The sequence below is a fragment of the Osmia lignaria genome, unplaced genomic scaffold (assembly GCF_051020975.1).
Source record: "Osmia lignaria lignaria isolate PbOS001 unplaced genomic scaffold, iyOsmLign1 scaffold0003, whole genome shotgun sequence".
In the NCBI taxonomy this organism is placed as follows: Eukaryota; Metazoa; Arthropoda; class Insecta; order Hymenoptera; family Megachilidae; genus Osmia; species Osmia lignaria.
Genome location: NW_027478160.1, coordinates 19,406,166 through 19,430,093, shown reverse-complemented (window position 1 = coordinate 19,430,093; position 23,928 = coordinate 19,406,166).

Here is a 23,928-nt window from a genome sequence, read left to right as displayed (position 1 = left end):
GCCGCACCAACATAATAGAGATACAGAAACACCGTGGCCCCTTTCTTTGAGATAACTCTGCACTATTGCGAGCTGCAAATGCTACTTCCAGCTTAGCTGTGCAGAAGAAGAACAACAAGAAGAAGAAATATCTCGAAATATGTCCGTCAGGCCCCTTCCCTTGAGATAAATCTGCATATATCTCGGAAACGAAGCGAGCTATGGCAAAATGTTAAGAGACCTTTTTTGTAGAGAATTAAGTTTTCTACTTTTTATGTTGTATGATATTTTTTGATCAGATGCGCTGTTCTCGAGATATATCAAGATATTTAAAAGTTCCGAAGCTGCACCAACATAATAGAGGTACAGAAACACCGTGGCCTCTTTCTTTGAGATAACTCTGCACTATTGCGAGCTGCAAATGACACTTCCAGCTTAGCTGTGCAGAAGAAGAACAACAAGAAGAAGAAATATCTCGAAATATGTCCGTCAGGCCCCTTCCCTTGAGATATATCTGCAAATATCTCGGAAACGAAGCGAGCTATTGCAAAATGTTAAGAGACCGTTTTTGTAGAGAATTATGTCTCCTACAAGTTATGTTCTATGATATTTTTTGATCAGAAGCGTAGTTTTCGAGATATATCGAGATATTTAAAAGTTCCGAAGCCGCACCAACATAATAGAGATACAGAAACACCGTGGCCCCTTTCTTTGAGATAACTCTGCACTATTGCGAGCTGCAAATGCTAGTTCCAGCTTAGCTGTGCAGAAGAAGAACAACAAGAAGAAGAAATATCTCGAAATATGTCCGTCAGGCCCCTTCCCTTGAGATAAATCTGCATATATCTCGGAAACGAAGCGAGCTATGGCAAAATGTTAAGAGACCTTTTTTGTAGAGAATTATGTTTTCTACAATTTATGTTCTATGATATTTTTTGATCAGAAGCGTAGTTTTCGAGATATATCGAGATATTTAAAAGTTCCGAAGCCGCACCAACATAATAGAGATACAGAAACACCGTGGCCCCTTTCTTTGAGATAACTCTGCACTATTGCGAGCTGCAAATGCTACTTCCAGCTTAGCTGTGCAGAAGAAGAACAACAAGAAGAAGAAATATCTCGAAATATGTCCGTCAGGCCCCTTCCCTTGAGATAAATCTGCATATATCTCGGAATCGAAGCGAGCTATGGCAAAATGTTAAGAGACCTTTTTTGTAGAGAATTAAGTTTTCTACTTTTTATGTTGTATGATATTTTTTGATCAGATGCGCTGTTCTCGAGATATATCAAGATATTTAAAAGTTCCGAAGCTGCACCAACATAATAGAGGTACAGAAACACCGTGGCCTCTTTCTTTGAGATAACTCTGCACTATTGCGAGCTGCAAATGACACTTCCAGCTTAGCTGTGCAGAAGAAGAACAACAAGAAGAAGAAATATCTCGAAATATGTCCGTCAGGCCCCTTCCCTTGAGATATATCTGCAAATATCTCGGAAACGAAGCGAGCTATGGCAAAATGTTAAGAGACCGTTTTTGTAGAGAATTATGTCTCCTACAAGTTATGTTCTATGATATTTTTTGATCAGAAGCGTAGTTTTCGAGATATATCGAGATATTTAAAAGTTCCGAAGCCGCACCAACATAATAGAGATACAGAAACACCGTGGCCCCTTTCTTTGAGATAACTCTGCACTAGTTCGGGCCGCAAATGCCACTTCCAGCTTAGCTGTGCAGAAGAAGAACAACAAGAAGAAGAAATATTTCGAAATATGTCCGTCAGGCCCCTTCCCTTGAGATAAATCTGCATATATCTCGGAAACGAAGCGAGCTATGGCAAAATGTTAAGAGACCTTTTTTGTAGAGAATTAAGTTTTCTACTTTTTATATTGTATGATATTTTTTGATCAGATGCGCTGTTCTCGAAATATATCAAGATATTTAAAAGTTCCGAAGCTGCACCAACATAATAGAGGTACAGAAACATCGTGGCCTCTTTCTTTGAGATAACTCTGCACTATTGCGAGCTGCAAATGCCACTTCCAGCTTAGCTGTGCAGAAGAAGAACAACAAGAAGAAGAAATATCTCGAAATATGTCCGTCAGGCCCCTTCCCTTGAGATAAATCTGCATATATCTCGGAAACGAAGCGAGCTATGGCAAAATGTTAAGAGACCTTTTTTGTAGAGAATTAAGTTTCCTACTTTTTATGCTCTATCATATTTTTTGATCAGATGCGTAGTTCTCGAGATATATCAAGATATTTAAAAGTTCCGAAGCCGCACCAACATAATAGAGATACAGAAACACCGTGGCCCCTTTCTTTGAGATAACTCTGCACTATTGCGAGCTGCAAATGCCACTTCCAGTTTAGCTGTGCAGAAGAAGAACAACAAGAAGAAGAAATATCTCGAAATATGTCCGTCAGGCCCCTTCCCTTGAGATATATCTGCAAATATCTCGGAAACGAAACGAGCTATGGCAAAATGTTAAGAGACCTTCTTTGTAGAGAATTATGTTTCCTACAATTCATGTTCTATGATATTTTTTGATCAGAAGCGTAGTTTTCGAGATATATCGAGATATTTAAAAGTTCCGAAGCCGCACCAACATAATAGAGATACAGAAACACCGTGGCCCCTTTCTTTGAGATAACTCTGCACTAGTGCGGGCCGCAAATGCCACTTCCAGCTTAGCTGTGCAGAAGAAGAACAACAAGAAGAAGAAATATCTCGAAATATGTCCGTCAGGCCCCTTCCCTTGAGATATATCTGCAAATATCTCGGAAACGAAACGAGCTATGGCAAAATGTTAAGAGACCTTTTTTGTAGAGAATTCAGTTTCCTACTTTTTATGTTCTATGATATTTTTTGATCAGATGCGTAGTTCTCGAGATATATCAAGATATTTAAAAGTTCCGAAGCCGCACCAACATAATAGAGATACAGAAACACCGTGGCCCCTTTCTTTGAGATATCTCTGCACTATTGCGAGCTGCAAATGCCACTTCCAGCTTAGCTGTGCTGAGGAAGAACAACAAGAAGAAGAAATATCTCGAAATATGTCCGTCAGGCCCCTTCCCTCGAGATAAATCTTCAAATATCTCGGAAACGAAGCGAGCTATGGCAAAATGTTAAGAGACCTTTTTTGTAGAGAATTATGTTTTCTACAATTTATGTTCTATGATATTTTTTGATCAGAAGCGTAGTTTTCGAGATATATCGAGATATTTAAAAGTTCCGAAGCCGCACCAACATAATAGAGATACAGAAACACCGTGGCCCCTTTCCTTGAGATAACTCTGCACTAGTTCGGGCAGCAAATGCCACTTCCAGCTTAGCTGTGCAGCAGAAGAACAACAAGAAGAAGAAATATCTCGAAATATGTCCGTCAGGCCCCTTCCCTTGAGATATATCTGCAAATATCTCGGAAACGAAACGAGCTATGGCAAAATCTTGAGAGACCTTTTTTGTAGAGAATTATGTTTCCTACAATTTATGTTCTATGATATTTTTTGATCAGAAGCGTAGTTTTCGAGATATATCGAGATATTTAAAAGTTCCGAAGCCGCACCAACATAATAGAGATACAGAAACACCGTGGCCCCTTTCTTTGAGATAACTCTGCACTAGTGCTAGCCGCAAAAGCCACTTCCAGCTTAGCTGTGCAGAAGAAGAACAACAAGAAGAAGAAATATCTCGAAATATGTCCGTCAGGCCCTTCCCTCGAGATAAATCTGCAAATATCTCGGAAACGAAGCGAGCTATGGCAAAATGTTAAGAGACCTTTTTTGTAGAGAATTCAGTTTCCTACTTTTTATGTTCTATGATATTTTTTGATCAGATGCGTAGTTCTCGAGATATATCAAGATATTTAAAAGTTCCGAAGCCGCACCAACATAATAGAGATACAGAAACACCGTGGCCCCTTTCTTTCAGATAACTCTGCACTATTGCGAGCTGGAAATGCCACTTCCAGTTTAGCTGTGCAGAAGAAGAACAACAAGAAGAAGAAATATCTCGAAATATGTCCGTCAGGCCCCTTCCCTTGAGATATATCTGCAAATATCTCGGAAACGAAGCGAGCTATGGCAAAATCTTAAGAGACCGTTTTTGTAGAGAATTATGTCTCCTACAAGTTATGTTCTATGATATTTTTTGATCAGAAGCGTAGTTTTCGAGATATATCGAGATATTTAAAAGTTCCGAAGCCGCACCAACATAATAGAGATACAGAAACACCGTGGCCCCTTTCTTTGAGATAACTCTGCACTATTGCGAGCTGCAAATGCTACTTCCAGCTTAGCTGTGCAGAAGAAGAACAACAAGAAGAAGAAATATCTCGAAATATGTCCGTCAGGCCCCTTCCCTTGAGATAAATCTGCATATATCTCGGAAACGAAGCGAGCTATGGCAAAATGTTAAGAGACCTTTTTTGTAGAGAATTAAGTTTTCTACTTTTTATGTTGTATGATATTTTTTGATCAGATGCGCTGTTCTCGAGATATATCAAGATATTTAAAAGTTCCGAAGCTGCACCAACATAATAGAGGTACAGAAACACCGTGGCCTCTTTCTTTGAGATAACTCTGCACTATTGCGAGCTGCAAATGACACTTCCAGCTTAGCTGTGCAGAAGAAGAACAACAAGAAGAAGAAATATCTCGAAATATGTCCGTCAGGCCCCTTCCCTTGAGATATATCTGCAAATATCTCGGAAACGAAGCGAGCTATTGCAAAATGTTAAGAGACCGTTTTTGTAGAGAATTATGTCTCCTACAAGTTATGTTCTATGATATTTTTTGATCAGAAGCGTAGTTTTCGAGATATATCGAGATATTTAAAAGTTCCGAAGCCGCACCAACATAATAGAGATACAGAAACACCGTGGCCCCTTTCTTTGAGATAACTCTGCACTATTGCGAGCTGCAAATGCTAGTTCCAGCTTAGCTGTGCAGAAGAAGAACAACAAGAAGAAGAAATATCTCGAAATATGTCCGTCAGGCCCCTTCCCTTGAGATAAATCTGCATATATCTCGGAAACGAAGCGAGCTATGGCAAAATGTTAAGAGACCTTTTTTGTAGAGAATTATGTTTTCTACAATTTATGTTCTATGATATTTTTTGATCAGAAGCGTAGTTTTCGAGATATATCGAGATATTTAAAAGTTCCGAAGCCGCACCAACATAATAGAGATACAGAAACACCGTGGCCCCTTTCTTTGAGATAACTCTGCACTATTGCGAGCTGCAAATGCTACTTCCAGCTTAGCTGTGCAGAAGAAGAACAACAAGAAGAAGAAATATCTCGAAATATGTCCGTCAGGCCCCTTCCCTTGAGATAAATCTGCATATATCTCGGAATCGAAGCGAGCTATGGCAAAATGTTAAGAGACCTTTTTTGTAGAGAATTAAGTTTTCTACTTTTTATGTTGTATGATATTTTTTGATCAGATGCGCTGTTCTCGAGATATATCAAGATATTTAAAAGTTCCGAAGCTGCACCAACATAATAGAGGTACAGAAACACCGTGGCCTCTTTCTTTGAGATAACTCTGCACTATTGCGAGCTGCAAATGACACTTCCAGCTTAGCTGTGCAGAAGAAGAACAACAAGAAGAAGAAATATCTCGAAATATGTCCGTCAGGCCCCTTCCCTTGAGATATATCTGCAAATATCTCGGAAACGAAGCGAGCTATGGCAAAATGTTAAGAGACCGTTTTTGTAGAGAATTATGTCTCCTACAAGTTATGTTCTATGATATTTTTTGATCAGAAGCGTAGTTTTCGAGATATATCGAGATATTTAAAAGTTCCGAAGCCGCACCAACATAATAGAGATACAGAAACACCGTGGCCCCTTTCTTTGAGATAACTCTGCACTAGTTCGGGCCGCAAATGCCACTTCCAGCTTAGCTGTGCAGAAGAAGAACAACAAGAAGAAGAAATATTTCGAAATATGTCCGTCAGGCCCCTTCCCTTGAGATAAATCTGCATATATCTCGGAAACGAAGCGAGCTATGGCAAAATGTTAAGAGACCTTTTTTGTAGAGAATTAAGTTTTCTACTTTTTATATTGTATGATATTTTTTGATCAGATGCGCTGTTCTCGAAATATATCAAGATATTTAAAAGTTCCGAAGCTGCACCAACATAATAGAGGTACAGAAACATCGTGGCCTCTTTCTTTGAGATAACTCTGCACTATTGCGAGCTGCAAATGCCACTTCCAGCTTAGCTGTGCAGAAGAAGAACAACAAGAAGAAGAAATATCTCGAAATATGTCCGTCAGGCCCCTTCCCTTGAGATAAATCTGCATATATCTCGGAAACGAAGCGAGCTATGGCAAAATGTTAAGAGACCTTTTTTGTAGAGAATTAAGTTTCCTACTTTTTATGCTCTATGATATTTTTTGATCAGATGCGTAGTTCTCGAGATATATCAAGATATTTAAAAGTTCCGAAGCCGCACCAACATAATAGAGATACAGAAACACCGTGGCCCCTTTCTTTGAGATAACTCTGCACTATTGCGAGCTGCAAATGCCACTTCCAGTTTAGCTGTGCAGAAGAAGAACAACAAGAAGAAGAAATATCTCGAAATATGTCCGTCAGGCCCCTTCCCTTGAGATATATCTGCAAATATCTCGGAAACGAAACGAGCTATGGCAAAATGTTAAGAGACCTTTTTTGTAGAGAATTATGTTTCCTACAATTCATGTTCTATGATATTTTTTGATCAGAAGCGTAGTTTTCGAGATATATCGAGATATTTAAAAGTTCCGAAGCCGCACCAACATAATAGAGATACAGAAACACCGTGGCCCCTTTCTTTGAGATAACTCTGCACTAGTGCGGGCCGCAAATGCCACTTCCAGCTTAGCTGTGCAGAAGAAGAACAACAAGAAGAAGAAATATCTCGAAATATGTCCGTCAGGCCCCTTCCCTTGAGATATATCTGCAAATATCTCGGAAACGAAACGAGCTATGGCAAAATGTTAAGAGACCTTTTTTGTAGAGAATTCAGTTTCCTACTTTTTATGTTCTATGATATTTTTTGATCAGATGCGTAGTTCTCGAGATATATCAAGATATTTAAAAGTTCCGAAGCCGCACCAACATAATAGAGATACAGAAACACCGTGGCCCCTTTCTTTCAGATAACTCTGCACTATTGCGAGCTGGAAATGCCACTTCCAGTTTAGCTGTGCAGAAGAAGAACAACAAGAAGAAGAAATATCTCGAAATATGTCCGTCAGGCCCCTTCCCTTGAGATATATCTGCAAATATCTCGGAAACGAAGCGAGCTATGGCAAAATGTTAAGAGACCTTTTTTGTAGAGAATTAAGTTTCCTACTTTTTATGTTCTATGATATTTTTTGATCAGATGCGTGGTTCTCGAGATATATCAAGATATTTAAAAGTTCCGAAGCCGCACCAACATAATAGAGATACAGGAACACCGTGGCCCCTTTCTTTGAGATAACTCTGCACTATTGCGAGCTGGAAATGCCACTTCCAGTTTAGCTGTGCAGAAGGAGAACAACAAGAAGAAGAAATATCTCGAAATATGTCCGTCAGGCCCCTTCCCTTGAGATATATCTGCAAATATCTCGGAAACGAAACGAGCTATGGCAAAATCTTAAGAGACCTTTTTTGTAGAGAATTATGTTTCCTACAATTTATGTTCTATGATATTTTTTGATCAGAAGCGTAGTTTTCGAGATATATCGAGATATTTAAAAGTTCCGAAGCCGCACCAACATAATAGAGATACAGAAACACCGTGGCCCCTTTCTTTGAGATAACTCTGCACTAGTGCTAGCCGCAAAAGCCACTTCCAGCTTAGCTGTGCAGAAGAAGAACAACAAGAAGAAGAAATATCTCGAAATATGTCCGTCAGGCCCCTTCCCTCGAGATAAATCTGCAAATATCTCGGAAACGAAGCGAGCTATGGCAAAATGTTAAGAGACCTTTTTTGTAGAGAATTAAGTTTTCTACTTTTTATGTTGTATGATATTTTTTGATCAGATGCGCTGTTCTCGAGATATATCAAGATATTTAAAAGTTCCGAAGCTGCACCAACATAATAGAGGTACAGAAACACCGTGGCCTCTTTCTTTGAGATAACTCTGCACTATTGCGAGCTGCAAATGCCACTTCCAGCTTAGCTGTGCAGAAGAAGAACAACAAGAAGAAGAAATATCTCGAAATATGTCCGTCAGGCCCCTTCCCTTGAGATAAATCTGCAAATATCTCGCAAACGAAGCGAGCTATGGCAAAATGTTAAGAGACTTTATTTGTAGAGAATTAAGTTTCCTACTTTTTATGTTCTATGATATTTTTTGATCAGATGCGTAGTTCTCGAGATATATCAAGATATTTAAAAGTTCCGAAGCCGCACCAACATAATAGAGATACAGAAACACCGTGGCCCCTTTCTTTGAGATAACTCTGCGCTATTGCGAGCTGGAAACGCCACTTCCAGTTTAGCTGTGCAGAAGAAGAACAACAAGAAGAAGAAATATCTCGAAATATGTCCGTCAGGCCCCTTCCCTTGAGATATATCTGCAAATATCTCGGAAACGAAACGAGCTATGGCAAAATGTTAAGAGACCTTTTTTGTAGAGAATTATGTTTCCTATAATTTATGTTCTATGATATTTTTTGATCAGAAGCGTAGTTTTCGAGATATATCGAGATATTTAAAAGTTCCGAAGCCGCACCAACATAATAGAGATACAGAAACACCGTGGCCCCTTTCTTTGAGATAACTCTGCACTATTGCGACCTGCAAATGCCACTTCCAGCTTAGCTGTGCAGAAGAAGAACAACAAGAAGAAGAAATATCTCGAAATATGTCCGTCAGGCCCCTTCCCTTGAGATAAATCTGCAAATATCTCGAAAACGAAGCTAGCTATGGCAAAATGTTAAGAGACCTTTTTTGTAGAGAATGAAGGTTCCTACATTTTATGTTGTATGATATTTTTTGATCAGATTCGTATTTCTCGAGATATATCAAGATATTTAAAAGTTCCGAAGCCGCACCAACATAATAGAGATACAGAAACACCGTGGCCCCTTTCTTTCAGATAACTCTGCACTATTGCGAGCTGGAAATGCCACTTCCAGTTTAGCTGTGCAGAAGAAGAACAACAAGAAGAAGAAATATCTCGAAATATGTCCGTCAGGCCCCTTCCCTTGAGATATATCTGCAAATATCTCGGAAACGAAACGAGCTATGGCAAAATGTTAAGAGACCTTTTTTGTAGAGAATTATGTTTCCTATAATTTATGTTCTATGATATTTTTTGATCAGAAGCGTAGTTTTCGAGATATATCGAGATATTTAAAAGTTCCGAAGCCGCACCAACATAATAGAGATACAGAAACACCGTGGCCCCTTTCTTTGAGATAACTCTGCACTATTGCGACCTGCAAATGCCACTTCCAGCTTAGCTGTGCAGAAGAAGAACAACAAGAAGAAGAAATATCTCGAAATATGTCCGTCAGGCCCCTTCCCTTGAGATAAATCTGCAAATATCTCGAAAACGAAGCTAGCTATGGCAAAATGTTAAGAGACCTTTTTTGTAGAGAATGAAGGTTCCTACATTTTATGTTGTATGATATTTTTTGATCAGATTCGTATTTCTCGAGATATATCAAGATATTTAAAAGTTCCGAAGCCGCACCAACATAATAGAGATACAGAAACACCGTGGCCCCTTTCTTTCAGATAACTCTGCACTATTGCGAGCTGGAAATGCCACTTCCAGTTTAGCTGTGCAGAAGAAGAACAACAAGAAGAAGAAATATCTCGAAATATGTCCGTCAGGCCCCTTCCCTTGAGATATATCTGCAAATATCTCGGAAACGAAGCGAGCTATGGCAAAATGGTAAGAGACCTTTTTTGTAGAGAATTATGTTTCCTACTTTTCATGTTCTATGATATTTTTTGATTAGAAGCGTAGTTTTCGAGATATATGGAGATATTTAAAAGTTCCGAAGCCGCACCAACATAATAGAGATACAGAAACACCGTGGCCCCTTTCTTTGAGATAACTCTGCACTAGTGCGAGCCGCAAATGCCACTTCCAGCTTAGCTGTGCAGAAGAAGAACAACAAGAAGAAGAAATATTTCGAAATATGTCCGTCAGGCCCCTTCCCTTGAGATAAATCTGCACATATCTCGGAAACGAAGCGAGCTATGGCAAAATGGTAAGAGACGTTTTTTGTAGAGAATTAAGTTTCCTACTTTTTATGTTCTATGATATTTTTTGATCAGACGCGTAGTTTTCGAGATATATCGAGATATTTAAAAGTTCCGAAGCCGCACCAACATAATAGAGATACAGAAACACCGAGGCCCCTTTGTTTGAGATATCTCTGCACTAGTGCGAGCCGCAAATGCCACTTCCAGCTTAGCTGTGCAGAAGAAGAACAACAAGAAGAAGAAATATCTCGAAATATGTCCGTCAGGCCCCTTCCCTCGAGATAAATCTGCAAATATCTCGGAAACCAAGCGAGCTATGGCAAAATGTTAAGAGACCTTTGTTGTAGAGAATTAAGTTTCCTACTTTTTACGTTCTATGATATTTTTTGATCAGATGCGTTGTTCTCGAGATATATCAAGATATCTAAAAGTTCCGAAGCCGCAACAACATAATAGAGATACAGAAACACCGTGGCCCCTTTCTTTGAGATAACTCTGCACTATTGCGAGCTGCAAATGCCACTTCCAGCTTAGCTGTGCAGAAGAAGAACAACAAGAAGAAGAAATATCGCGAAATATGTCCGTTAGGCCCCTTCCCTTGAGATAAATCTGCAAATATCTCGGAAACGAAGCGAGCTATGGCAAAATGTTAAGAGACCTTTTTTGTAGACAATTAAGTTTTCTACTTTTTATGTTCTATGATATTTTTTGATGAGATGCGTTGTTCTCGAGATATATCAAGATATTTATAAGTTCCGAAGCTGCACCAACATAATAGAGGTACAGAAACATCGTGGCCTCTTTCTTTGAGATAACTCTGCACTATTGCGAGCTGCAAATGCCACTTCCAGCTTAGCTGTGCAGAAGAAGAACAACAAGAAGAAGAAATATCTCGAAATATGTCCGTCAGGCCCCTTCCCTTGAGATAAATCTGCAAATATCTCGGAAACGAAGCGAGCTATGGCAAAATGTTAAGAGACCTTTTTTGTAGAGAATTAAGTTTCCTACTTTTTATGTTCTATGATATTTTTTGATCAGATGCGTAGTTCTCGAGATATATCAAGATATTTAAAAGTTCCGAAGCCGCACCAACATAATAGAGATACAGAAACACCGTGGCCCCTTTCTTTGAGATAACTCTGCACTAGTGCGAGCCGCAAATGCCACTTCCAGCTTAGCTGTGCAGAAGAAGAACAACAAGAAGAAGAAATATTTCGAAATATGTCCGTCAGGCCCCTTCCCTTGAGATAAATCTGCACATATCTCGGAAACGAAGCGAGCTATGGCAAAATGGTAAGAGACCTTTTTTGTAGAGAATTAAGTTTCCTACTTTTTATGTTCTATGATATTTTTTGATCAGACGCGTAGTTTTCGAGATATATCGAGATATTTAAAAGTTCCGAAGCCGCACCAACATAATAGAGATACAGAAACACCGAGGCCCCTTTCTTTGAGATATCTCTGCACTAGTGCGAGCCGCAAATGCCACTTCCAGCTTAGCTGTGCAGAAGAAGAACAACAAGAAGAAGAAATATCTCGAAATATGTCCGTCAGGACCCTTCCCTCGAGATAAATCTGCAAATATCTCGGAAACCAAGCGAGCTATGGCAAAACGTTAAGAGACCTTTGTTGTAGAGAATTAAGTTTCCTACTTTTTATGTTCTATGATATTTTTTGATCAGATGCGTTGTTCTCGAGATATATCAAGATATCTAAAAGTTCCGAAGCCGCAACAACATAATAGAGATACAGAAACACCGTGGCCCCTTTCTTTGAGATAACTCTGCACTATTGCGAGCTGCAAATGCCACTTCCAGCTTAGCTGTGCAGAAGAAGAACAACAAGAAGAAGAAATATCTCGAAATATGTCCGTCAGGCCCCTTCCCTTGAGATAAATCTCTAAATATCTCGGAAACGAAGCGAGCTATGGCAAAATGTTAAGAGACCTTTGTTGTAGAGAATTAAGTTTCCTACTTTTTATGTTCTATGATATTTTTTGATCAGATGCGTTGTTCTCGAGATATATCAAGATATCTAAAAGTTCCGAAGCCGCAACAACATAATAGAGATACAGAAACACCGTGGCCCCTTTCTTTGAGATAACTCTGCACTATTGCGAGCTGCAAATGCCACTTCCAGCTTAGCTGTGCAGAAGAAGAACAACAAGAAGAAGAAATATCGCGAAATATGTCCGTTAGGCCCCTTCCCTTGAGATAAATCTGCAAATATCTCGGAAACGAAGCGAGCTATGGCAAAATGTTAAGAGACCTTTTTTGTAGAGAATTAAGTTTTCTACTTTTTATGTTCTATGATATTTTTTGATGAGATGCGTTGTTCTCGAGATATATCAAGATATTTATAAGTTCCGAAGCTGCACCAACATAATAGAGGTACAGAAACATCGTGGCCTCTTTCTTTGAGATAACTCTGCACTATTGCGAGCTGCAAATGCCACTTCCAGCTTAGCTGTGCAGAAGAAGAACAACAAGAAGAAGAAATATCTCGAAATATGTCCGTCAGGCCCCTTCCCTTGAGATAAATCTGCAAATATCTCGGAAACGAAGCGAGCTATGGCAAAATGTTAAGAGACCTTATTTGTAGAGAATTAAGTTTCCTACTTTTTATGTTCTATGATATTTTTTGATCAGACGCGTAGTTTTCGAGATATATCGAGATATTTAAAAGTTCCGAAGCCGCACCAACATAATAGAGATACAGAAACACCGTGGCCCCTTTCTTTGAGATAACTCTGCACTATTGCGAGCTGGAAATGCCACTTCCAGTTTAGCTGTGCAGAAGAAGAACAACAAGAAGAAGAAATATCTCGAAATATGTCCGTCAGGCCCCTTCCCTTGAGATAAATCTGCATATATTTCGGAAACGAAGCGAGCTATGGCAAAATGTTAAGAGACCTTTTTTGTAGAGAATTAAGTTTCCTGCTTTTTATGTTCTATGATATTTTTTGATCAGATGCGTGGTTCTCGAGATATATCAAGATATTTAAAAGTTCCGAAGCCGCACCAACATAATAGAGATACAGGAACACCGTGGCCCCTTTCTTTGAGATAACTCTGCACTATTGCGAGCTGGAAATGCCACTTCCAGTTTAGCTGTGCAGAAGGAGAACAACAAGAAGAAGAAATATCTCGAAATATGTCCGTCAGGCCCCTTCCCTTGAGATATATCTGCAAATATCTCGGAAACGAAACGAGCTATGGCAAAATCTTAAGAGACCTTTTTTGTAGAGAATTATGTTTCCTACAATTTATGTTCTATGATATTTTTTGATCAGAAGCGTAGTTTTCGAGATATATCGAGATATTTAAAAGTTCCGAAGCCGCACCAACATAATAGAGATACAGAAACACCGTGGCCCCTTTCTTTGAGATAACTCTGCACTATTGCGAGCTGGAAATGCCACTTCCAGTTTAGCTGTGCAGAAGAAGAACAACAAGAAGAAGAAATATCTCGAAATATGTCCGTCAGGCCCCTTCCCTTGAGATATATCTGCAAATATCTCGGAAACGAAACGAGCTATGGCAAAATGTTAAGAGACCTTTTTTGTAGAGAATTATGTTTCCTATAATTTATGTTCTATGATATTTTTTGATCAGAAGCGTAGTTTTCGAGATATATCGAGATATTTAAAAGTTCCGAAGCCGCACCAACATAATAGAGATACAGAAACACCGTGGCCCCTTTCTTTGAGATAACTCTGCACTATTGCGAGCTGCAAATGCCACTTCCAGCTTAGCTGTGCAGAAGAAGAACAACAAGAAGAAGAAATATCTCGAAATATGTCCGTCAGGCCCCTTCCCTTGAGATAAATCTCTAAATATCTCGGAAACGAAGCGAGCTATGGCAAAATGTTAAGAGACCTTTGTTGTAGAGAATTAAGTTTCCTACTTTTTATGTTCTATGATATTTTTTGATCAGATGCGTTGTTCTCGAGATATATCAAGATATCTAAAAGTTCCGAAGCCGCAACAACATAATAGAGATACAGAAACACCGTGGCCCCTTTCTTTGAGATAACTCTGCACTATTGCGAGCTGCAAATGCCACTTCCAGCTTAGCTGTGCAGAAGAAGAACAACAAGAAGAAGAAATATCGCGAAATATGTCCGTTAGGCCCCTTCCCTTGAGATAAATCTGCAAATATCTCGGAAACGAAGCGAGCTATGGCAAAATGTTAAGAGACCTTTTTTGTAGAGAATTAAGTTTTCTACTTTTTATGTTCTATGATATTTTTTGATGAGATGCGTTGTTCTCGAGATATATCAAGATATTTATAAGTTCCGAAGCTGCACCAACATAATAGAGGTACAGAAACATCGTGGCCTCTTTCTTTGAGATAACTCTGCACTATTGCGAGCTGCAAATGCCACTTCCAGCTTAGCTGTGCAGAAGAAGAACAACAAGAAGAAGAAATATCTCGAAATATGTCCGTCAGGCCCCTTCCCTTGAGATAAATCTGCAAATATCTCGGAAACGAAGCGAGCTATGGCAAAATGTTAAGAGACCTTATTTGTAGAGAATTAAGTTTCCTACTTTTTATGTTCTATGATATTTTTTGATCAGATGCGTAGTTCTCGAGATATATCAAGATATTTAAAAGTTCCGAAGCCGCACCAACATAATAGAGATACAGAAACACCGTGGCCCCTTTCTTTGAGATAACTCTGCACTAGTGCGAGCCGCAAATGCCACTTCCAGCTTAGCTGTGCAGAAGAAGAACAACAAGAAGAAGAAATATTTCGAAATATGTCCGTCAGGCCCCTTCCCTTGAGATAAATCTGCACATATCTCGGAAACGAAGCGAGCTATGGCAAAATGGTAAGAGACCTTTTTTGTAGAGAATTAAGTTTCCTACTTTTTATGTTCTATGATATTTTTTGATCAGACGCGTAGTTTTCGAGATATATCCAGATATTTAAAAGTTCCGAAGCCGCACCAACATAATAGAGATACAGAAACACCGTGGCCCCTTTCTTTGAGATAACTCTGCACTATTGCGAGCTGGAAATGCCACTTCCAGTTTAGCTGTGCAGAAGAAGAACAACAAGAAGAAGAAATATCTCGAAATATGTCCGTCAGGCCCCTTCCCTTGAGATAAATCTGCATATATTTCGGAAACGAAGCGAGCTATGGCAAAATGTTAAGAGACCTTTTTTGTAGAGAATTAAGTTTCCTGCTTTTTATGTTCTATGATATTTTTTGATCAGATGCGTGGTTCTCGAGATATATCAAGATATTTAAAAGTTCCGAAGCCGCACCAACATAATAGAGATACAGGAACACCGTGGCCCCTTTCTTTGAGATAACTCTGCACTATTGCGAGCTGGAAATGCCACTTCCAGTTTAGCTGTGCAGAAGGAGAACAACAAGAAGAAGAAATATCTCGAAATATGTCCGTCAGGCCCCTTCCCTTGAGATATATCTGCAAATATCTCGGAAACGAAACGAGCTATGGCAAAATCTTAAGAGACCTTTTTTGTAGAGAATTATGTTTCCTACAATTTATGTTCTATGATATTTTTTGATCAGAAGCGTAGTTTTCGAGATATATCGAGATATTTAAAAGTTCCGAAGCCGCACCAACATAATAGAGATACAGAAACACCGTGGCCCCTTTCTTTGAGATAACTCTGCACTATTGCGAGCTGGAAATGCCACTTCCAGTTTAGCTGTGCAGAAGAAGAACAACAAGAAGAAGAAATATCTCGAAATATGTCCGTCAGGCCCCTTCCCTTGAGATATATCTGCAAATATCTCGGAAACGAAACGAGCTATGGCAAAATGTTAAGAGACCTTTTTTGTAGCGAATTATGTTTCCTATAATTTATGTTCTATGATATTTTTTGATCAGAAGCGTAGTTTTCGAGATATATCGAGATATTTAAAAGTTCCGAAGCCGCACCAACATAATAGAGATACAGAAACACCGTGGCCCCTTTCTTTGAGATAACTCTGCACTATTGCGACCTGCAAATGCCACTTCCAGCTTAGCTGTGCAGAAGAAGAACAACAAGAAGAAGAAATATCTCGAAATATGTCCGTCAGGCCCCTTCCCTTGAGATAAATCTGCAAATATCTCGAAAACGAAGCTAGCTATGGCAAAATGTTAAGAGACCTTTTTTGTAGAGAATGAAGGTTCCTACATTTTATGTTGTATGATATTTTTTGATCAGATTCGTATTTCTCGAGATATATCAAGATATTTAAAAGTTCCGAAGCCGCACCAACATAATAGAGATACAGAAACACCGTGGCCCCTTTCTTTCAGATAACTCTGCACTATTGCGAGCTGGAAATGCCACTTCCAGTTTAGCTGTGCAGAAGAAGAACAACAAGAAGAAGAAATATCTCGAAATATGTCCGTCAGGCCCCTTCCCTTGAGATATATCTGCAAATATCTCGGAAACGAAGCGAGCTATGGCAAAATGGTAAGAGACCTTTTTTGTAGAGAATTATGTTTCCTACTTTTTATGTTCTATGATATTTTTTGATCAGAAGCGTAGTTTTCGAGATATATGGAGATATTTAAAAGTTCCGAAGCCGCACCAACATAATAGAGATACAGAAACACCGTGGCCCCTTTCTTTGAGATAACTCTGCACTAGTGCGAGCCGCAAATGCCACTTCCAGCTTAGCTGTGCAGAAGAAGAACAACAAGAAGGAGAAATATTTCGAAATATGTCTGTCAGGCCCCTTCCCTTGAGATAAATCTGCACATATCTCGGAAACGAAGCGAGCTATGGCAAAATGGTAAGAGACGTTTTTTGTAGAGAATTAAGTTTCCTACTTTTTATGTTCTATGATATTTTTTGATCAGACGCGTAGTTTTCGAGATATATCGAGATATTTAAAAGTTCCGAAGCCGCACCAACATAATACAGATACAGAAACACCGAGGCCCCTTTGTTTGAGATATCTCTGCACTAGTGCGAGCCGCAAATGCCACTTCCAGCTTAGCTGTGCAGAAGAAGAACAACAAGAAGAAGAAATATCTCGAAATATGTCCGTCAGGCCCCTTCCCTCGAGATAAATCTGCAAATATCTCGGAAACCAAGCGAGCTATGGCAAAATGTTAAGAGACCTTTGTTGTAGAGAATTAAGTTTCCTACTTTTTATGTTCTATGATATTTTTTGATCAGATGCGTTGTTCTCGAGATATATCAAGATATCTCAAAGTTCCGAAGCCGCAACAACATAATAGAGATACAGAAACACCGTGGCCCCTTTCTTTGAGATAACTCTGCACTATTGCGAGCTGCAAATGCCACTTCCAGCTTAGCTGTGCAGAAGAAGAACAACAAGAAGAAGAAATATCGCGAAATATGTCCGTTAGGCCCCTTCCCTTGAGATAAATCTGCAAATATCTCGGAAACGAAGCGAGCTATGGCAAAATGTTAAGAGACCTTTTTTGTAGAGAATTAAGTTTTCTACTTTTTATGTTCTATGATATTTTTTGATGAGATGCGTTGTTCTCGAGATATATCAAGATATTTATAAGTTCCGAAGCTGCACCAACATAATAGAGGTACAGAAACATCGTGGCCTCTTTCTTTGAGATAACTCTGCACTATTGCGAGCTGCAAATGCCACTTCCAGCTTAGCTGTGCAGAAGAAGAACAACAAGATGAAGAAATATCTCGAAATATGTCCGTCAGGCCCCTTCCCTTGAGATAAATCTGCAAATATCTCGGAAACGAAGCGAGCTATGGCAAAATGTTAAGAGACCTTATTTGTAGAGAATTAAGTTTCCTACTTTTTATGTTCTATGATATTTTTTGATCAGATGCGTAGTTCTCGAGATATATCAAGATATTTAAAAGTTCCGAAGCCGCACCAACATAATAGAGATACAGAAACACCGTGGCCCCTTTCTTTGAGATAACTCTGCACTAGTGCGAGCCGCAAATGCCACTTCCAGCTTAGCTGTGCAGAAGAAGAACAACAAGAAGAAGAAATATTTCGAAATATGTCCGTCAGGCCCCTTCCCTTGAGATAAATCTGCACATATCTCGGAAACGAAGCGAGCTATGGCAAAATGGTAAGAGACCTTTTTTGTAGAGAATTAAGTTTCCTACTTTTTATGTTCTATGATATTTTTTGATCAGACGCGTAGTTTTCGAGATATATCGAGATATTTAAAAGTTCCGAAGCCGCACCAACATAATAGAGATACAGAAACACCGTGGCCCCTTTCTTTGAGATAACTCTGCACTATTGCGAGCTGGAAATGCCACTTCCAGTTTAGCTGTGCAGAAGAAGAACAACAAGAAGAAGAAATATCTCGAAATATGTCCGTCAGGCCCCTTCCCTTGAGATAAATCTGCATATATTTCGGAAACGAAGCGAGCTATGGCAAAATGTTAAGAGACCTTTTTTGTAGAGAATTAAGTTTCCTGCTTTTTATGTTCTATGATATTTTTTGATCAGATGCGTGGTTCTCGAGATATATCAAGATATTTAAAAGTTCCGAAGCCGCACCAACATAATAGAGATACAGGAACACCGTGGCCCCTTTCTTTGAGATAACTCTGCACTATTGCGAGCTGGAAATGCCACTTCCAGTTTAGCTGTGCAGAAGGAGAACAACAAGAAGAAGAAATATCTCGAAATATGTCCGTCAGGCCCCTTCCCTTGAGATATATCTGCAAATATCTCGGAAACGAAACGAGCTATGGCAAAATCTTAAGAGACCTTTTTTGTAGAGAATTATGTTTCCTACAATTTATGTTCTATGATATTTTTTGATCAGAAGCGTAGTTTTCGAGATATATCGAGATATTTAAAAGTTCCGAAGCCGCACCAACATAATAGAGATACAGAAACACCGTGGCCCCTTTCTTTGAGATAACTCTGCACTATTGCGAGCTGAAAATGCCACTTCCAGTTTAGCTGTGCAGAAGAAGAACAACAAGAAGAAGAAATATCTCGAAATATGTCCGTCAGGCCCCTTCCCTTGAGATATATCTGCAAATATCTCGGAAACGAAGCGAGCTATGGCAAAATGTTAAGAAACCTTTTTTGTAGAGAATTATGACTCCTACAAGTTATGTTCTATGATATTTTTTGATCAGAAGCGTAGTTTTCGAGATATATCGAGATATTTAAAAGTTCCGAAGCCGCACCAACATAATAGAGATACAGAAACACCGTGGCCCCTTTCTTTGAGATAACTCTGCACTATTGCGAGCTGCAAATGCTACTTCCAGCTTAGCTGTGCAGAAGAAGAACAACAAGAAGAAGAAATATCTCGAAATATGTCCGTCAGGCCCCTTCCCTTGAGATAAATCTGCATATATCTCGGAAACGAAGCGAGCTATGGCAAAATGTTAAGAAACCTTTTTTGTAGAGAATTATGTCTCCTACAAGTTATGTTCTATGATATTTTTTGATCAGAAGCGTAGTTTTCGAGATATATCGAGATATTTAAAAGTTCCGAAGCCGCACCAACATAATAGAGATACAGAAACACCGTGGCCCCTTTCTTTGAGATAACTCTGCACTATTGCGAGCTGCAAATGCTACTTCCAGCTTAGCTGTGCAGAAGAAGAACAACAAGAAGAAGAAATATCTCGAAATATGTCCGTCAGGCCCCTTCCCTTGAGATAAATCTGCATATATCTCGGAAACGAAGCGAGCTATGGCAAAATGTTAAGAGACCTTTTTTGTAGAGAATTAAGTTTTCTACTTTTTATGTTGTATGATATTTTTTGATCAGATGCGCTGTTCTCGAAATATATCAAGATATTTAAAAGTTCCGAAGCTGCACCAACATAATAGAGGTACAGAAACACCGTGGCCTCTTTCTTTGAGATAACTCTGCACTATTGCGAGCTGCAAATGCCACTTCCAGCTTAGCTGTGCAGAAGAAGAACAACAAGAAGAAGAAATATCTCGAAATATGTCCGTCAGGCCCCTTCCCTTGAGATAAATCTGCATATATCTCGGAAACGAAGCGAGCTATGGCAAAATGTTAAGAGACCTTTTTTGTAGAGAATTAAGTTTCCTACTTTTTATGCTCTATGATATTTTTTGATCAGATGCGTAGTTCTCGAGATATATCAAGATATTTAAAAGTTCCGAAGCCGCACCAACATAATAGAGATACAGAAACACCGTGGCCCCTTTCTTTGAGATAACTCTGCACTATTGCGAGCTGCAAATGCCACTTCCAGTTTAGCTGTGCAGAAGAAGAACAACAAGAAGAAGAAATATCTCGAAATATGTCCGTCAGGCCCCTTCCCTTGAGATATATCTGCAAATATCTCGGAAACGAAACGAGCTATGGCAAAATGTTAAGAGACCTTTTTTGTAGAGAATTATGTTTCCTACAATTCATGTTCTATGATATTTTTTGATCAGAAGCGTAGTTTTCGAGATATATCGAGATATTTAAAAGTTCCGAAGCCGCACCAACATAATAGAGATACAGAAACACCGTGGCCCCTTTCTTTGAGATAACTCTGCACTAGTGCGGGCCGCAAATGCCACTTCCAGCTTAGCTGTGCAGAAGAAGAACAACAAGAAGAAGAAATATCTCGAAATATGTCCGTCAGGCCCCTTCCCTTGAGATAAATCTGCATATATCTCGGAAACGAAGCGAGCTATGGCAAAATGTTAAGAGACCTTTTTTGTAGAGAATTAAGTTTCCTACTTTTTATGTTCTATGATATTTTTTGATCAGATGCGTAGTTCTCGAGATATATCAAGATATTTAAAAGTTCCGAAGCCGCACCAACATAATAGAGATACAGAAACACCGTGGCTCCTTTCTTTGAGATAACTCTGCACTATTGCGAGCTGGAAATGCCACTTCCAGTTTAGCTGTGCAGAAGAAGAACAACAAGAAGAAGAAATATCTCGAAATATGTCCGTCAGGCCCCTTCCCTTGAGATAAATCTGCAAATATCTCGGAAACGAAGCGAGCTATGGCAAAATGTTAAGAGACCTTTTTTGTAGAGAATTAAGTTTCCTACTTTTTATGTTCTATGATATTTTTTGATCAGATGCGTGGTTCTCGAGATATATCAAGATATTTAAAAGTTCCGAAGCCGCACCAACATAATAGAGATACAGGAACACCGTGGCCCCTTTCTTTGAGATAACTCTGCACTATTGCGAGCTGGAAATGCCACTTCCAGTTTAGCTGTGCAGAAGGAGAACAACAAGAAGAAGAAATATCTCGAAATATGTCCGTCAGGCCCCTTCCCTTGAGATATATCTGCAAATATCTCGGAAACGAAACGAGCTATGGCAAAATCTTAAGAGACCTTTGTTGTAGAGAATTATGTTTCCTACAATTTATGTTCTATGATATTTTTTGATCAGAAGCGTAGTTTTCGAGATATATCGAGATATTTAAAAGTTCCGAAGCCGCACCAACATAATAGAGATACAGAAACACCGTGGCCCCTTTCTTTGAGATAACTCTGCACTATTGCGAGCTGGAAATGCCACTTCCAGTTTAGCTGTGCAGAAGAAGAACAACAAGAAGAAGAAATATATCGAAATATGTCCGTCAGGCCCCTTCCCTTGAGATAAATCTGCATATATTTCGGAAACGAAGCGAGCTATGGCAAAATGTTAAGAGACCTTTTTTGTAGAGAATTAAGTTTCCTGCTTTTTATGTTCTATGATATTTTTTGATCAGATGCGTGGTTCTCGAGATATATCAAGATATTTAAAAGTTCCGAAGCCGCACCAACATAATAGAGATACAGGAACACCGTGGCCCCTTTCTTTGAGATAACTCTGCACTATTGCGAGCTGGAAATGCCACTTCCAGTTTAGCTGTGCAGAAGGAGAACAACAAGAAGAAGAAATATCTCGAAATATGTCCGTCAGGCCCCTTCCCTTGAGATATATCTGCAAATATCTCGGAAACGAAACGAGCTATGGCAAAATCTTAAGAGACCTTTTTTGTAGAGAATTATGTTTCCTACAATTTATGTTCTATGATATTTTTTGATCAGAAGCGTAGTTTTCGAGATATATCGAGATATTTAAAAGTTCCGAAGCCGCACCAACATAATAGAGATACAGAAACACCGTGGCCCCTTTCTTTGAGATAACTCTGCACTATTGCGAGCTGGAAATGCCACTTCCAGTTTAGCTGTGCAGAAGAAGAACAACAAGAAGAAGAAATATCTCGAAATATGTCCGTCAGGCCCCTTCCCTTGAGATATATCTGCAAATATCTCGGAAACGAAGCGAGCTATGGCAAAATGTTAAGAAACCTTTTTTGTAGAGAATTATGTCTCCTACAAGTTATGTTCTATGATATTTTTTGATCAGAAGCGTAGTTTTCGAGATATATCGAGATATTTAAAAGTTCCGAAGCCGCACCAACATAATAGAGATACAGAAACACCGTGGCCCCTTTCTTTGAGATAACTCTGCACTATTGCGAGCTGCAAATGCTACTTCCAGCTTAGCTGTGCAGAAGAAGAACAACAAGAAGAAGAAATATCTCGAAATATGTCCGTCAGGCCCCTTCCCTTGAGATAAATCTGCATATATCTCGGAAACGAAGCGAGCTATGGCAAAATGTTAAGAGACCTTTTTTGTAGAGAATGAAGTTTTCTACTTTTTATGTTGTATGATATTTTTTGATCAGATGCGCTGTTCTCGAAATATATCAAGATATTTAAAAGTTCCGAAGCTGCACCAACATAATAGAGGTACAGAAACACCGTGGCCTCTTTCTTTGAGATAACTCTGCACTATTGCGAGCTGCAAATGCCACTTCCAGCTTAGCTGTGCAGAAGAAGAACAACAAGAAGAAGAAACATCTCGAAATATGTCCGTCAGGCCCCTTCCCTTGAGATAAATCTGCATATATCTCGGAAACGAAGCGAGCTATGGCAAAATGTTAAGAGACCTTTTTTGTAGAGAATTAAGTTTCCTACTTTTTATGCTCTATGATATTTTTTGATCAGATGCGTAGTTCTCGAGATATATCAAGATATTTAAAAGTTCCGAAGCCGCACCAACATAATAGAGATACAGAAACACCGTGGCCCCTTTCTTTGAGATAACTCTGCACTATTGCGAGCTGCAAATGCCACTTCCAGTTTAGCTGTGCAGAAGAAGAACAACAAGAAGAAGAAATATCTCGAAATATGTCCGTCAGGCCCCTTCCCTTGAGATATATCTGCAAATATCTCGGAAACGAAACGAGCTATGGCAAAATGTTAAGAGACCTTTTTTGTAGAGAATTATGTTTCCTACAATTCATGTTCTATGATATTTTTTGATCAGAAGCGTAGTTTTCGAGATATATCGAGATATTTAAAAGTTCCGAAGCCGCACCAACATAATAGAGATACAGAAACACCGTGGCCCCTTTCTTTGAGATAACTCTGCACTAGTGCGGGCCGCAAATGCCACTTCCAGCTTAGCTGTGCAGAAGAAGAACAACAAGAAGAAGAAATATCTCGAAATATGTCCGTCAGGCCCCTTCCCTTGAGATAAATCTGCATATATCTCGGAAACGAAGCGAGCTATGGCAAAATGTTAAGAGACCTTCTTTGTAGAGAATTAAGTTTCCTACTTTTTATGTTCTATGATATTTTTTGATCAGATGCGTAGTTCTCGAGATATATCAAGATATTTAAAAGTTCCGAAGCCGCACCAACATAATAGAGATACAGAAACACCGTGGCTCCTTTCTTTGAGATAACTCTGCACTATTGCGAGCTGGAAATGCCACTTCCAGTTTAGCTGTG